Source organism: Thrips palmi, unplaced genomic scaffold (assembly GCF_012932325.1).
Source record: "Thrips palmi isolate BJ-2018 unplaced genomic scaffold, TpBJ-2018v1 HiC_scaffold_19, whole genome shotgun sequence".
Lineage (NCBI taxonomy): Eukaryota > Metazoa > Arthropoda > Insecta > Thysanoptera > Thripidae > Thrips > Thrips palmi.
This window is the reverse complement of record NW_023144628.1, coordinates 8,708,475-8,726,127: the sequence shown is the minus strand read 5'-3', so window position 1 is coordinate 8,726,127 and position 17,653 is coordinate 8,708,475.

Genomic DNA, 17,653 nt, shown 5'->3' with positions numbered 1-17,653 from the left:
CGTGTTAGTTCGGCAACACTGAAGCTTAGCTGCACGCCTCAGTCAAGCATACAACTTGCGCTTGAAGACTTTACACTTGGAGTCAAGCGCAGATAAGATATTTTCTCCAGCATTTCGATAGGCGGGAGAAGAGGTGGAACGGAGAACTACACACTAAATGTTTTTGTACAAATTTGGTCAGAGACATCGCAGTTTTTTGTGCACACGAACTTTTCGTACAAATTTGTGCAAAATTTTGTACAATTTTGTACAAAAATAGCTAAAAATGTGCACATTTTGGTACAAAAATTGTACGAAAAATTCGTGTGCACAAAAAACTGTGATGTCTCGTACAAAACTGTACATAACATTTTGTGTGTACACTGCTAAAAATGGCCACCACACAACTGCAACAAATCCATGCCATTTCTTTTACCAGGGATGATTTATGTAATTTCGAAGCACAACCATTATTGTGCAAAGAACAATGGGGCCGGCATGACGAGTGCCAGGCCTCGTTGCATACTTTTCACACACGCTTAAAGCCTTACGAAGTATTTTGAGCATACATAGGACAAACTTCTTTACTTTGTTATACGAAGAAATTGTTCGTAAATTATACGAAGTATTTTCTTTGTAAGCTTATCTATACTCGAAATAACTTGTTATGACAAGCTGATTTTCTTTGTAAGTTCTAGTTTGTATGGTGGTTTTCTCAGTGGCAATTTCCGTTGCACCTCTTACCCTCGTTGAACGTATTTTCATACTTTTCTTTGTACTTTTGTTGTGCTATTCAGACTTTTCCTTGCAGTGTACGCTTGAAGAGAGGCGTAAATGTACGCTTCAGTTCAGCGTGGCCGAGTGTGTGGCACGGGCACAACACAGCTCGCTCACTGCTGGCGCGCTACCGGGCTGCGAGAAGCCTCAATCACTTTACCACTCGAGTGTTGACAATGTAGCGGCGGCTCGCGCCAACGGCTCAATCACTTAATGACTTGCTACCCGCTGGCCGAAGAGCAGTGAGCTGCAAGAAAAAGGGTGCACTGCAAAGCTAGTGGTAAGTTTGCTTGCCACAAATTTGGCAAGCCGTTTTGAATGCCAAAATTTGGTAAGCTTTGATCGGCAATCTTCATAAGCTTGCCAAATTATTTGGCAAGCTGGGGAGTATTTCCGGACCAAGCTTGCGAATTTTTGTCATTCATAAAACGGCTTGCCAAATTTGCGGCAAGTAAACTTACCACCGGCTTTGCAGTGTGAATAGTACAACAAAATCATAACGAAAACTGTGCAAATAAGTACAACGTGGATTGGAAAAAGTGCAGCCATGCACTGTGGTGAAACAATGGCATTTAAACTGGCCTTTCCGTAGTTTTTTTGCCGTAGTATTTTGCCACGCTGCGTAAACAATGTGCGTCAACCCCGTTTTAAAAAAAATACCGAGATTTGATATAGTTTTGTTGTCGTCTTTCCTAGGGTGCGTTCCTTGCAATCGTTTCAGGGTTTCGGCTCGAAGGCGCACCACGTCCGAGTTTGGCGGAATTTCACGGTTGTTTCAGACGGCGGCCACGGCCACGGCAAGCGGCCCGGAGAAATGATGCCAAAACACAAAGCACGTCTCTCTCTCTCTCTCTCTCTCTCTCTCTCTCTCTCTCTCTCTCTCTCTCTCTCTCTCCCCCTCTTTCAATCCCTCTCAATGTGTGAGTGTGTGTGTGCGTGAGTGAGTGTGTGCCATTCGTTCATACGAACGCGTGTGCGAAGCGAAAGAATTTTTACGCTCTGGTTGCGTTCGCGCCGACGCGACGCACTGCTTCCCGAATCCTCGGACGGTGTTCCGCAAACCACACCCGGCGTGACATGAACATCCAACAACAACAAGCACATCATCATCAACAACAGCAAGTGGCTCGGCGTCCACGTGTGTTCCCAAACCGGCCGAGCGGCATGCATGCGGAGATGGGACTGCTGGGGCATAAACCGCCACAGCTGCAGGTGCCAGTGGGCCAGAAGACCGGTGGAGGCGGCCGAAATTCTAGACGCGTTTTGAGCTCCAGAGTCGCTAAATGGGACTCGAACCGAACGTGTGACCCCACCAATGGATTGCTCTCCGAACGAGGAATCCATTGGTGGGGTCACGCGTTCGGTTCGAGTCCTGTTTAGCGACTCTGGAGCTCAAAACGCGTCTAGAGTTTTGTCCGCCTCCACCGGTCTGGCCCACTGTGAGGTGTAAACAGAGAGGGCCGACCCGCCCCGCCATTCCACACGCCCACGCCCTGTTCCCGTTCCAGCAGGGCTCACGCGCGTTCCGGCGTTCCCGGCGCCGTGCGGGTCAAAGTGGAGGTCACACGTCGGCGTCCGTTTTCCCCGAAACACGGAACAATATGCGTGCCAGCTCGTCGGCCATCGTTCCCTGTCCATGCATCAAACCTTGGCTTGACCCCGCGGCATCGAACTGCGTTCCCGCGGTTCAGTCTCAAAATTTGGAACGGAAGTCCTCCTTGGGGGGGCACCGCATAGTGGGCCAAAAGATCGGCGGAGGCGGTCAAAATTCTAGACGCCTTTTGAGCTCCAGCGTCGCTAAATGGGACTCGAATCGGTCGTGTTACCCGTTCAGTCGGAGAGCAATCCGTTGGTGCGATCACACGTTCGGTCCGAGTCCCATTTAGCGACTCTGGCGGTCCAAACGAGTCGACAATTTTGGCCGCCTCCACCGGTCTTCTGGCCCACTGTTCGCTGCTCGGCGCTGCTGCATACGGGGCCGTACGGGACTGAGGCTCTCTCGTAATATTGCGATCCGTACGCGAAGATGTTTCCCCCTGCGAGCACGGGCAGAGGATGGAGGCGGCGCGGGCGAAGACAGAGCCCTGCCTGCGGCCTGGGGCTTCCCCCACCGGTCCGAGCTGAGCCGAGTAAAGCTGTATGCCTTAGCTTGTTGCTCCCGCTATACGCGACTCGTCACGGCGAGGCTCGGCGGGCCACGGCGTGCGTTCCGAATGCGTGATACGCCACGCCTGGCGCCCCCTGACCCATCTGGACGCTGGACAGCGCCGGACAGCTGGCCGCCTTCCAGTGCCCTGGCACTGCCCTGCCTTGCAGCGAAGCGCGTCCTTCTGAATCCCTTCCTTATCCGCCTTCCTTGCTTTCCACTCTGCAAACTCAAGTGTGTGCCAGGCATGCACTTCTTGGTGCATGCCTGAAGGCACACACTTCCTAGTGCATGCCTGGCAGGCACACACTTCTCTTCTGCATGCCTGGCAGGCACACACTTCCTGGTGCATGCCTCAGGCACACACTTGCCGTCGCTTATGCATGCATACAAGCAAGTGTGTGCCTGAGGCATGCACCAGGAAGTGTGTGCCTGCAGGCATGCACCAAGAAGTGCATGCCTGGCACACACTTAATGTTTTTGTACAAATTTTGTACGAGACATCACAGTTTTTTGTGCACACGAACTGTTCGTACAAATTAGTACAAAATCTTGTACAATTACGAAAATTGCACAAAAAACTGTGATGTCCCGTACAAAATTGTTTATGACATTTAGTGTGAAGAATCCCGCAGTCCTAAAAACACACTCAATTCCTTCGTGATCTCACGCACTTTTGGGCATTCGTGATTCGTTCACATTTATTCTAAATTTTGCACGAATTTGTGCGATCTTGTGTACAAATTGTGTTGTTGAAAAAATTTGCATGTTAAAAATAGTGTGAGACTGCGTATACGAAAATGGTACAAAATCATTTAATGTTAAAATTCTAGTGCCTCCATTTTGCGCACAAAGTACGTCATGGTCGTGCGAAAAAGGGAAGTGGCACATTCGCGGGAAAAAGCGCAAATCCATTCCAGGCAGGAAGCCAGGCAGGAAGCCAGGCAGGAAGCCAGGCAGGCAGCCAGGCAGGCAGCCAGGCAGGAAGCCAGGCAGGCAGCCAGGCAGGCAGCCAGGCAGGAAGCCAGGCAGGCAGCCAGCCGGAAGCCAGGCAGGAAGCCAGGCAGGCAGCCAGGCAGGCAGCCAGGCAGGAAGCCAGCCGGAAGCCAAGAGCTAAGCGCCTCTTCCTTTATAACAGGGGACCCCCATCGGAACGATATCCCCTAGGATAAATGACACTTTTTTTCCAGAACCCTTTTTAAAAAAATAAGTTTTGATTTCGCTGTGTACTGCGTGTCGGAGGACTTGCCCAGCCGCCATTGTCTGCTGCGCCTTGTTTGCTGGATCGTATTTCGCGGTATCACGCTCCTTGAGACTAGTGGAGAGTCACTGGAGAGCCAGTGGAGGCGCGCTGGAGAGTCGCTGGAGAACGGGCGCGTGCAGTGCAGGCACCGCTGAAGCGGCGCTCGGCTGGGCGCCGCGATTGGACGCACCGCCAGGATAGCGCGCAAAATGTAATTGCTCGGGAATCGAACCCGCGAGCCTGGGATTCCGCGCGCACCTCGATGCGCCCTCGGCTAACCAGGAACGTACAGGGTGAGTGTTAGTCACGCCGATGCACAATCAGCGGCGGCCGAACGGCAATCAGCACATGACATTTCGTCTCCTGTTTCCTCTTTGAAACAGGGACAAGATTGAGTCGGCAACTGCGGACGGTGGGTGGTGTTCGAACCCGTGAACTTGGGTACGGGGCGCGAAGTCGCGTCGAGCTCGGCTACCGCGCCGCCACATTCGCAGCCTGTGATTGTCTCCTCGTGTGTCGCGAGGGCATTCCGGAGTGCGTATGGCGCGCGGTGACGAACTTGGCGACTCGACGGCGTGCTCGCGACGCTGGGCGGTAACGGTGCATGCGCCCTGCCATCCATGCCATCCCTGCCATCCGAGGCCGTAAAACACACGTTAATGTGTCGACCTAGCCATGCCCTGCCATGCCCTGCCCTGCCATGCCATGCCATGCCCTGCCATGCCCTGCCCTGCCATGCCATGCCATGCCCTGCCCTGCCCTGCCCTGCCATGCCCTGCCCTGCCATGCCCTGCCATGCCCTGCCCTGCCATGCCCTGCCCTGCCATGCCACGCCATGCACGAGGTCACGATCACAACCATTATGATGGAGCGGTCCCGCTGTGTGTCTTTGTCTGGTGTGGCTACACTGGCGGCGACTTGGAATCATTTTCGGACTCGGGAGCGTCGCCCGTCGGCGGCCAAAGTGGGTGCCGGCGGGGCGGGGCGGGGCGGGGCGGGGCGGGGCGGGGCGGGGCGGGGCGGGGCGCGCAGGCGTGTCGCTGGAAGTGGGTGCCGCCGGACTCGGGGATGGGCTTTGGCTGCTTTGGCTCGCCGGACCGGAACTTCAACTCGACGCGAAGCACGAAGCGGACGCCAAGTGACTTCGGCTCACTTAGGCCCGCGCCGGACTGCACCCGAAGGAAGGCCGAAACCGACTCTGCTTGTCGCTGACGCGTCAGCGCGCTGAGGCTCTAAGACTGAGGCTGAGGCTGTGACTGAGGCTAAAAGCTGAGGCTGAGACTGAGACTGAGGCTGAGACTGAGGCTGAGGCTGAGGCTGAGGCTGAGACTGAGGCTGAGACTGAGGCTGAGGCTGAGGCTGAGGCTGAGACTGAGGCTGAGGCTGAGGCTGAGGCTGAGGCTGAGGCTGAGGCTGAGGCTGAGGCTGAGGCTGAGGCTGAGGCTGAGGCTGAGGCTGAGGCTGAGACTGAGGCTGAGGCTGAGGCTGAGGCTGAGGCTGAGGCTGAGGCTGAGGCTGAGGCTGAGGCTGAGGCTAAGGTTAAGGTTAAGGAAGAGGATGAGGCTGAGGCTGACCTAAGGTTAGGCGGTGGAGTGGAGCAGCTTGCAGGTGCGAAAGAAATATGAGAGGTTGCGAGAAGGGCCATTTGCCGTTTTTGTGGCGAGGCGGCCGGCGATCCATGACCGGCACACTGGGGCAAGGCACGAACGGCACGCACGTGCAACTGAGGTGGAATCAGTGATAGCAACTTTTGTAGGGCGAGAGTTATTCTAAAACCCGCGCTCTCCAGACACCCAGCGCCCAACACATTCAGACGTGTCACTCTCCGCTGGGAAAACACTGCACAGTGGGCAAGAGGACCGCGGTCAAAATCCCAAACGCGTTTTGGGCTCCAGAGTTGCTGAATGGTACGCGAACCGGATTGTGTGACGCCACCGATGGATTGCTCTCCGAACGAGGACTCCATTGATGGAGTTCAAGTCCCTGTCTAGCGGCTCTGGAGCCCAAAACGCGTCTGGAGTGTTGGCTGCCGGCGCCGGCCTTCTATCCCATTGTGCTCTGATCCATGGTGGCGGGTGTCTCAAGGGTCTCGGGAGGTGTCCCACGTCCGGGGGCGTGCCGGGGTGTCCCTCCCTCGTCTAGATTCGCTCACCTGGAGTCCATGGTCCTCATGTCACATGCGCTGTGCGGCCCGTATCCTCGGCCTCAAGCGACGGCCTCGGCCCAGGGCCTCGACGTCCTCGTCACACAGTTCGCCACTCCGTCGCACTGTGTCCTTCCCAGTGTCCGTGACGGTGTTCGTCTCTCGGTTCGTCACTCGATTCGTCACTCCGTCCCGGCGAGGTTCATACTGCCTCGCGGCCTCTCGACGCGCTGCGGGGCCCTCTCTCGCCTCGCGATGCCCGGCATGGACTGACTGGACTGGGCCTGGACTCCACCGAGGCGCCCCTCCCCCTTCCCGACCGGTTCCCCCTCCCCCCCCCCCTCGCGGCGGCTTCTTCGCGTTCTTCGCGCGCTGCACGGACGCCTTTGCTTTCTTCTCCCTCCCCATCCTTGTCCATCCTTGTCCATCCTCCGGGATTCGCCTCCCCTCTCTCCTCGTCTCGCCTCGTCTCCGCGTCCCAGGAATGCCTGCCCGCCCTCATCAGCCTAGGGAGTGCCACCGCCACCACTGTCTCGCAGGACGTAAGGATCGCTCAGTGGACCAGAAGACCGAGACGCGGGCGGCCCAAACTTTAGACGCGTTTTGAGCTCCAGAGTCGCTGAACGGACTCGAACCGAACGTGTGACCCCACCAATGGATTCCGCGTTCGAAGAGCAATCCATTGGAGGGGTCACACGTTCGGTTCAATCTAAGTCCCATGTAGCGATTCTGGAGTTTCCAAACGCGTCCAGGATTTTGACCGACTCTACCGGTCTCTTCGCCCACCGTGCGGCTGGATGGGTACTGGGCCAATTTTCAATCACCGAGTGAGTGTGAGGGGTGAGTGCAAAAAGTGGCAGGCCCCTTGTAGTGGGGACGTTAAGGGACAAAAAACAGGCCAACCTTGCACTTTGTGATGAAAACGAAATAATAGTCCTCCTTTATGTTTTCGGGGGTGCTCTATCGATCTGGATATGGTGCCACGCCGAAATCGGGCTCCTTCATCCTGTTCGAGGCCAAGAAGTGCTAAATCATCTACAAACGACGGCTAAATGACGTCTGATCAACTTGGTAGTGGGCTCATTCGATTCGTCTCTTCAAGACGGTCATTTTGACACCAATCTCGATAGTATGCGGTGCATAGGCGCGCATCCTGGCCGCCTAGAAGGTCCTCGAAGTGCCCCATCCTCTACAAAAGCATGCATCCTCTACGAAAGCATGCTTTACCGAGCAGATATCACTCCGGTTCGAGTGCCAATCGATTCCTATGCTTGAATCGAGTTTCTTGGACCCACCTGGTGACTGCAGGGCGTGCGCGCGCTCGCATCCTGGCCTCCTAGAAGGTCCTCGAAGTGCCCCATCCTCTACAAAAGCATGCTTTACCGAGCAGATATCACCCCGGTTCGAGTGCCAATCGATTCCTATGCGTGAATCGAGTTTGGTGGACCCGCCTGGCGACTGCAGGGCGTGCGCGCGCTCGCATCCTGGCCTCCTAGAAGGTCCTCGAAGTGCCCCATCCTCTACAAAAGCATGCTTTACCGAGCAGATATCACCCCGGTTCGAGTGCCAATCGATTCCTATGCGTGAATCGAGTTTGGTGGACCCACCTGGTGACTGCAAGGCGCGCGCGCGCTCGCATCCTGGCTGCCTAGAAGGTCCTCGAAGTGCCCCATCCTCTACAAAAGCATGCCTTACCGAGCAGATATCATCCCGGTTTCGGTGCCAAGCGGTTGTTATGCGCGCATTTAATTTATTGAAGGAAGTGACTACTGCGAGGGGCGCGCTCGCACGCATCCTGGCTGCCCCAAAGGTGTTCGAAGTGTCCCATCCTCTTCAAATGCATGCTTTACCGGTCTGATTTCGCCGTGGTTTAATTTTCTAGCAGCATGAGCACTTCAAACGCGTGTTAGCAAACTTCCGGGCCTTGGTTAAACAAAATTTGGACGGTTCTCGTATAAATGTATTTCTATCCACACATTTGAATGACCTTCCACCGTCTCTATTGATACGAGAAATGCACAAACTAGATTAACTGTCATTCTGTGTTGCTTCCTCGTATGTACTCTGCAAACTCAATTGTGTGCCAGGCACGCACTTCTTGGAGCATGCCTGCAGGCACACTTTTGCCGTAGCTAATGCATGCACAAATGCAAGTGTCCCTTACAATAGCGAAGAGTTCCGAAACCTAGCCAAGGACTATTCCAAACTTGTCCACCAGCCCCGGACAGTTCCGCTTTCCCTCTGGTTAGGCCCGAATAGAGTCCGGGCCGAATCGGAGTCCGGACCGGACAGTTCCGTTTCTTGGTTTCTGAACCACTCAAAGTCAAGGACTGTCCGAAAGAGTCCTGCCTAGGTGCAGCTGGCCCGGGCCCGGGCCGAGCCGGGGCGCCCGGACGTCCCGGCAACTGGGTACGCGGAAAACGCCGCACGCCGGCGTGCCGAAGCAAGCCGAAGGCCCGAAGGGTCGCCGAGGTTACCTGGCGCCCTGGCGGACGCGGCCAGAGATGCAGTTTTCGCCAGTTTTCGGCGCGCTGTTGAGCGAGTCACATCGCACAGCAGCGCATCTGTGATCAGTGAACATGAGGAACGCGCACAAGTCACATCTACTTTCCACTCGTTACTTTCTCGGAGCGATGTTCAGGCGATTCGCGACTGTTCTAGAAGTAATTTTTGGTGAGGTGTCGTGTACGGCGTTTTCCTAAACATTGATCGAATTTGAGTGCGTTGCTGTACTAAGTGTCCCAAACAAACAACTATCCGCTGGCTGCTGGCTACCGCAAGTGTGTGTGTCTCTCAAACTTGAAGGACGGGCGGTGAGAGGGTGGGAGGTGTATTATTTTATTCGCCTCTCCTCTTTCACCCTCGTCCCCAAGTGTTCCCATCATTTGCAAACAGCTTCAACGAGTCCGCTTTGCAGGCATGTACTTGCAGGTATGCTACAGTTAGTGCATGATCAAAATTTGTGTGTAATATTCCACTGGAGGCTGTAAATCGCGTCCCTTGCCGTGTCTGACCGGCCACCGTGCCCCGAGCCGAGTCGAGCCGAGCCGCCACGGCAGTGGTGGCCGCCCAGCCGAGCCAGGTAGGGTGAGCCCAGCCGGCGCTAGGGCGCGCTCCCGCGGAAAATCCCCGGCCGGCCGGCCGGCCGAAGCAACCTGCGTCCGAAGGGAAAGGGGAAGGGGGAAAGGGAGGGGCGAGGGGCAGCAGGCTGGTGCATTTGTTCGGACTGTCCGTTTTTCGACTAGCGTTGGTACTCAGGACAAGTCCGGAATCTTTCTGACTTTGGTCTTTTTCAATGTTTTTGGGAACTGTCCGAGGGCGGATTTAGGAACTGTCCCGGTCCGACTTTTGGAGCCGTTTCGGACGGTCCGCAAACGGTTGTTTTTGGCTGCTTTTCGGACTCCAACATTTTCGTACGGGGTGTGCCTGAGGCATGCACACAAGCAAGTGTGTGCCTGAGGCATGCAGCAAAGAAGTGTGTACCTGCCAGGCAATACACCAAGAAGTGTATGCCTGCCGGGCACCAAGCAGTTGTGCCTGCAAGACATGCAGAAAAGAAGTATGTGCCTGCCATGAATGCACCAAGAGGTGTGTGACTGCCAGGCATGCAGGAAAGAAGTGTGTGCCTACAGGCACGCACCAAGTGCATGCCGCACACAACTGAGTTTGCAGAGTATATACGAGGAAGCAACATAGAGTGTCTGTTAAACTAGTTTGTGCATTTTTTATATCATTAAGGACGGTGGAAGGTCATTCAAATGTGTGGATAGAAATACATATAAAAGGGAACCGTCCAAATTTGGTTTTCACAGGGTTGCCACGCACCTGGAAAACAGGGAAAACCTGTAATTGTCAGGGAAAATGAAGCTATGTCAGAAAGAACCGGGAAAACCTGGAAATGTCAGGGACAATCGTGGAAAACAGGTCAAAATACCTACTTTCTGGCCAAAAAGTCATAACGTGCGCCGGATGGGATATCCTTTCCACGCGCGAAAACTCCCTTCAAAAATTAGCCAAAATGTCAGGGAAAATGGCAAAAGATGTCTCTGAAAAACCTGGAAATGTCAGGTAAATCCGAAATTCCGGAAGCGCGGCAACCCTGTTTCACTAAGCCTCTATTGTGACATTACCAAGGCCCGGAAGTTTGTTAACACGCGTTTGAAGTGCTCATGCTGCTAGAAAATTAAATCACGGCGAAATCAGACCGGTAAAGCATGCATTTGTAGAGGATGGGGCACTTCGAACACCATGAGGGCAGCCAGGATGCGTGCGAGCGCGCCCCTCGCAGTAGTCACTTCCTTCAATAAATTAAATGCGCGCATAACAACCGCTTAGCACCCAAACCGGGGTGATATCTGCTCGGTAAGGCATGCTTTTGTAGAGGATGGGGCACTTCGAGGACCTTCAAGGCGGCCAGGATGCGAGCGCGCGCGCGCCTTGCAGTCGCCAGGTGGGTCCACCAAACTCGATTCACGCATAGGAATCGATTGGCACTCGAACCGGGGTGATATCTGCTCGGTAAAGTATGCTTTTGTAGAGGATGTGGCACTTCGAGGACCTTCTAGGAGGCCAGGATGCGAGCGCGCGCACGCCCTGCAGTCACCAGGTGGGTCCAAGAAACTCGATTCAAGCATGGGAATCGATTGGCACTCGAACCGGGGTGATATCTGCTCGGTAAAGCATGCTTTTGTAGAGGATGGGGCACTTCGAGGACCTTCTAGGAGGCCAGGATGCGAGCGCGCGCACGCCCTGCAGTCACCAGGTGGGTCCAAGAAACTCGATTCAAGCATAGGAATCGATTGGCACTCGAACCGGAGTGATATCTGCTCGGTAAAGCATGCTTTTGTAGAGGATGGGGCACTTCGAGGACCTTCGAGGCAGCCAGGATGCGCGCCTATGCACCGCATACTATCGAGATTGGTGTCAAAATGACCGTCTTGAAGAGACGAATCGAATGAGCCCACTACCAAGTTGATCAGACGTCATTTAGCCGTCGTTTGTAGATGATTTAGCACTTCTTGGCCTCGAACAGGATGAAGGAGCCCGATTTCGGCGTGGCACCATATCCAGATCGATAGAGCACCCCCGAAAACAAAAAGTAAGACTATTATTTCGTTTTCATCACAAAGTGCAAGGTTGGAGCCCTTACCGTCCCCACTATTGTCTGCCAATACGACCCGACGCAAGCTGGCCGCGCTGTTTCCTGACGCTCCTGACTCCGCTGATTTTAGGTCAGGCCGCGTCAGGCCGCGTCAGGCCGCGTCAGGCCGCGTCAGGCCGCGTCAGGCCGCGTCAGGCCGCGTCAGGCCGCGTCAGGCCGCGTCAGGCCGCGTCAGGCCGCGTCAGGCCGCGTCAGGCCGCGTCAGGCCGCGTCAGGCCGCGTCAGGCCGCGTCAGGCCCCCGTCAGGCCGCGTCAGGCCGCGTCAGGCCGCGTCAGGCCGCGTCAGGCCGCGTCAGGCCGCGTCAGGCCGCGTCAGGCCGCGTCAGGCCGCGTCAGGCCCCGGGCGCTGTGCAATTATCAACATCTGCGCTCCCTCTTCGGTCCCTGCAGTCTTCACTCGACCTGCTCGTTGTTTGTTGTTTTCCCTCGGCGGTTGGCGGCCGTGATTGCACTCCGTTACGCGGCGAGGGCGGCCAGCAGCAAGCGGTTTTGCCAACATGACAGAAAAAAAAGCAAGGGCATTTTGCGGCATTTTGGGGGGAGAAAAATACTCGAAGTAAAACTGACTATACTTTACGCCTCTCTCTCTCTCTCTCTCTCTCTCTCTCTCTCTCTCTCTCTCTCCCCTCTCTCCTCTCTCTCTCTCCTCTCTCTATCCTCTCTCTCTCTCTCTCTCTCTCTCTCTCTCTCTCTCTCCCTCTCTCTCCCCTCTCTCTCCCCTCTCTCTCCCCTCTCTCTCCTCTGTCTCTCTCTCTCTCTCTCTCCTCTCTCTCTCTCCTCTCTCTCTCTCTCCTCTCTCTCTCTCCCCCCTCTCCTCTCTCTCTCCTCTCTCTCTCCTCTCTCTCTCTCCCCTCTCTCTCCTCTCTCTCTCCTCGCTCTCTCCTCTCTCTCTCCCCTCTCTCTCTCCTCTCTCTCTCTCCTCTCTCTCTCCTCTCTCTCTCCTCTCTCTCTCCTCTCTCTCTCCTCTCTCTCTCTCTCTCTCTCCTCTCTCTCTCCTCTCTCTCTCCTCTCTCTCTCCTCTCTCTCTCTCTCTCCTCTCTCTCTCTCTCCCCTCCAAAAAACTGCTCTCTCAAAATTCACTTGAATCGATGGGCGGCATGGCAGGTATGTCGCCCTGGAATGGTGGCATAAAAGGGATCGCTGCTTTCGGAAACGACTTTCAGCTTCGTTTTGACCCGCCCCGTTCCTCCTCCCTCCCCCCCGGCACTGCATTCCGATGCGAGCGCCGGATTAGGGACCCTCTCTGTCAGAGATGCGCACGCTCGACCGCTGGAGTAAACCGGGCGATTTTTGCCCCGTGCGAGACTAGCGCTGCGAGGCTCCCGGCCGGGCGGCGTCCCCCCTCCACCTCCACTCTGGCCTCGCACCGGGCGGTTTTTCCCCAGTTTACTCTCGCCCAATCAGAAGGCCGGATTCGCGGCCAGCGTGCGCATCTCTGACAGAGAGGGTCCCTACGCCGGATGGATGGGGATTCTTCGGTCGAGGGGGGGGGGGAGGGGAGTGAAGAGAGGAGGGGAGGGGAGGGGGAGGGGAGGGGGAGGGGAGGGGAGGGGAGGGGAGGGGAGGGGAGGGGGAGGGGAGGGGAGGGGAGGGGGAGGGGAGGGGGAGGGGGAGGGGAGTTACACATTCAGGGGATTAGGGCTAGAGCAGACGGTTCACTGCGAGTCCCATGGGGTGGAGGGGGTGCGATCGACGCAAGGGGCAAAAAACTTGAATTTTGGTGTATATTTCCCTTGAAAAAGCCGTGAAATAACGTCGAAATAACGGTGAAATAACTTGAAATATCGTTGAAACGCCGTTGAAATAACGTTGAAATTCCCTTGAAATAACGTTGGAATAACAATAAAATAACGTGAAATAACGTGAAATCTAAATAACGGTGTAAAAATTTTGACGAAGTTGTTTGCCCTTCAAATCGACGTTAAATTCCGCTTTGGTAAAATTGGTTAGATAGAGGACGTCCGAAAAATTCAGGAGACGTATTTTTAGGTCACACGATGGATGACTCACGCCCTGCTGACCGATTCCGAGAGTCGTTTCCGTCGCTCTGTCTCTCTCGCACTCATGGGGCGTTCTCACGGGTGCGAGAGAGACAGAGCGACTCTCCGAATCAGGCCGCTGCGTGACCCCGCGACCTGCCTCAACTATAGTCGCTCTGCTTCTCTCGCTCTCATAGAGCGTTCGTATGGGAGCGAGAGAGACAGAGCGACGAAGACGACTCTCGGAATCAGTGCTGCGACCAGCCTCGACTAGTCTAGCTAGGCACAGTGGGCCAGAAGACCGGTGGAGGCGGCCAAAACTCTAGACGCGCTTTGAGCCCCAGAGTCGCTAAATGGGACTCGAACCGAACGTGTGACCCCATCAATGGATTGCTCTTCGAACGAGGAATCCATCGATGGGGTCACACGCTCGCTTCGACTCCTGTTCAGCGACTCTGGAGCTCAAAACGCGTCTAGAGTTTTGGCCGCCTCCACCGGTCTCTGGCCCACCGTGCTTGGCCCCCGACAGATGAGCAGGCCAAACGCGTCGAATGGCCGTCGTCGACGTGGTTTACAAGCGGTCCCCTGATTGGGTACTCCCAGTCCACGGCCGGCCGGCCCCAAATCGGCCGAAACCAGCTTTCCCCTTCGTTGGTGTCGCGTCGCCTGGAGCCCCGAGCCGAGCCGGTGACACGCTCGTCCATCTCACTCACTCTCGCCCGAGTCCTTGTCCGTCTGGCGGCGACTACCGACAGCAGAGGGCGGATTCCGAGAGTCGTTTTCGTCGCTCTGTCTCTCTCGAACTTATAGGGGATGACCTGGGCGTGTGGGAGAGACAGAGCGACGAAAACGACTCTCGGAATCAGTTTGCAGGGCGCTACCGGCCACTGTTAAAAAAAAAGTCTGAAATTTCGGACCAAATTGGTAAGAAGTTATTAACAGACTTTAGGTCTGAAAATTCAGACCATTTAGATGGTCTGAAAATTCAGAACTCGAGAGTCTTGCATTTAAGAGTTTGGTGGTCTGAAAATTCAGTCCTGTACGAAGATTGTGAACTTTAAGGTTCGTGACATGTTCAATATGACATAGAAAGAATCTCAGGTGTGTGTGAACCTCCAGAGAGGACAACATTGAGTAAAAATTGTGATGAGGGAGAAGGTCCTCTGTTCTTTTCCCTGACTCTCGAGAGGCCGGCCTGTGGCACCCAAGGAAATGGCGACACGGAGCCACCCGCGAGAGGTAAATTAGAATGTGGATTGTTCAACTTCCACCCATATTACGGACATAAATCTTGCAGCAGAGAATGGTTCTCATATGACCGATTAAGTCCTGTCCATTTGGAACTTTTCAACTGATATATTTTCACATTAGAAGCCTTTTAAACAGAAGTAGGTATGTTCCACAACATGCGCGCCATCTAGCGGACAAACGAAATCTTGGGTTGGTCTGAATTTTCAGACTTAACCATCTAAATTTTCAGACTGCGCTGGTCTGAATTCAGGTTCTGAGACGATCAAGTCGCAATTTTCATACCGGAAGGCAAAATTTTCAGACAAGCAGTCTGAAACAAGTCTGAAAAATAGATTCAGACCACCAAGTCTGACAAAAGTGGTCTGAATTTTCAGATTTTTTTTAACAGTGGCGCCATTGCCCGCATGGCAGCGTCAACGAGGCGCCTGACAACACCGAGGACGACCACAACAGGAGCAACAACAACAACAATAACAACAACAACTTATCAACTATCAATAATAGGTAGCGGTGGTGCGGGAAGAGCCGCCGTGCTGGCGAGGCTCTTCCCCGCCGCGCACGGAAAAAAATACTTAGTCAGTCCAACCAAATTTTGGTTAGCGCAACCGATGCTTCGGTTGGTTTTGGCCCAACTAAGATGTTCCGTACCAGTAACGAAAATTTCGCCAGAAGAGCAGAAAAGTTTGCTGCCTCAACGAATCCATAGTTGCAGCAGCAAATAGGATATCGTTGCAGTAGCCGGCTCTTAATTCGGTCGTGCCAACCAACGAATTCACTGCTGCAACGAACTTTCCGCTCTTCTAACAAATTTTTCGCTCTTCGAACGCAATTTTCGTTATTGGAACAAAAAATCTTAGTTGGGCCAAAACACCGAAACATTGGTTGCACCAACTAATTATTTTTTTTTCCGTGCGATGAAGTGTCACCTCAGTAAGGACGGCCATGTCTCGTTTTGCAGTGCAGGCGAGCTTGTGTCGGGCCCGAAATGGCATACGATCATGTGTGGTCCTGCTCTTTGTCCGGATGGTATGTCATGTTGTGCAGTGCAAACATGGCAGTTACCGGGCCCCAACCGGCATAAGATCAGGTCTAGCCTTTCAAGTCAAGTCAAGTCTAGCACTTAATGGTAATGGTAATGGCGAGTGGGCAACATCATGCACCGCTGCCCGCGGGTTGCCTACCCTGGCGCCGTCAGGCGCTCACATCGCCAGGAGCGGCTGCCGCACAGTGGCCCAGAAGAGCGCGGCCAACATTCTAGACGCGTTTTGAGCTCCAGAGTCGCTAAATAGGGCCCTTACCGAACGTGTGACCCCACCAATGAATTGCTCTCCGAAGGAGGAATCCACCAGTGGGGTCACACGCTCGGTTCGAGTCCTGTTCAGCGACTCTGGAGCTCAAAACGCGTCTAGGGTTTTGGCCGCCTGCGCCGGTCTTCTGGCCCACTGTGCGCCGGGCCGCCTCGCGGCGCAACGGGAACCCTGGCCGCCGGGCCGCGTCCGTTGGCATTTATCCGACCGCGCCGACGAGCTGGGCCGAGGCTGGAAGAGGATCGCAGAGGCAGGGAAGGATCCGCACGCCCAAATAATGTGCATCCTGACCCCGGCGGGCTGGCTCCGAAGAGTCGCTCTGTCTCCCTCGCACCCTCGCGGGACAAGCCACGAGTGCGAGAGAGATGGAGAGCCGTGCGGCGGGACGGGATAATGATCCGAGTGCGTGCCGCCGGCGAACCTGACCCGCCGCGGCGCGCCAGCGATGCCAACAGGCCGAACCAGTGCCGGCCGGCGCGAACGCACAGTGGGCCAGAAGACCGGCGCAGGTGGCCAAAACTCTAGACGCGTTTTGGGCTCCAGAGTCGCTAAATGGCACTAAGACCGGACGTGTGACCCTAATGGATTCCTCATTCGGAGTGCAATCCATTGGCGCGGTCAAACGTTCGCTTCGCGTCCTCTTTAGCGACTCCGAAGCTAGCGCGTCTAGTGTTTCGGCCGCCTGCGCCGGTCTTCTGGCCCACTGTGGAACGGCGCGGCCCTAACCGCCCGCCAAGTTGAGCTGGCACGCTGATCGAAGATTTTGAAGCCTCACCAACGCGGCGCGTCCACCTCGTGCCGCTCGCGAAGGGACCGTTTACGTCGGCGATGCTGGGCGATGCGCCTGCGCGCTAGCATTGGACAGCCCCAACTGGCAAATGCCCAATAAAATTACAAAATTACCGAGATGCCAGTTTTGGGCCGACAGGAAATAACCTATAACAGACGCAGCCAAGTTTCTTGGATCTCCAACTGCACGACTGGCGACTGGCGATGGAAGGCATCATTATGATCGTGGTCCCGCACTGCCACACTGCCACCGTCCCGTCCCTTGGCGACCTTCCCCTCCCCCTCCACCGCCACACTCTCCCACAGCGGGCCAGAAGACAGGTAGAGTCGGCCAAAGTTCTTTGAAGCATTTTGAGCTCCACATTCACTAAGTGGGACTCGAACCGAACGTGTGACCCTATTTGCTCTCCAAACGAGGAATCCATTGGTGGGGTCACACGATCGGTTCGAGTCCTGTTTAGCCACTGCGGTGCTGAACAACGTCTAGGGTTTTGGCCGCCGGCGCCGGTCTTTTGGCCCGCTGTGCGCCTCTTTCGCGGCCTTCCCCGCCCCAACCACCGCACCGCCACGAGCAACCCCCCTCCTCTCCCCGCCCCTCCCTCCCCGCCCCGCGGCCGGCGCGGTTGAGGCGGTGACGTCGGCCCGCGCGGTGGCGCCCCCCGCGGCCGCCGCGCGAACTTCCACGCGCCGCGCGCAGTGCTGCCAACGGCACGGTCATTCCCCCGGCCTAGCCGCGCGCAGAGGCCGGCGCGGCAAGTTCGAAACCTGCAGACTGATTCCGAGAGTCGTTCTCATCGCTCTGTCTCTCTAGCACCCATACGGCATGCCGCCATGAGTGCGAGAGAGACAGAGCGACGGAAACGGAAACACCTTGCTGC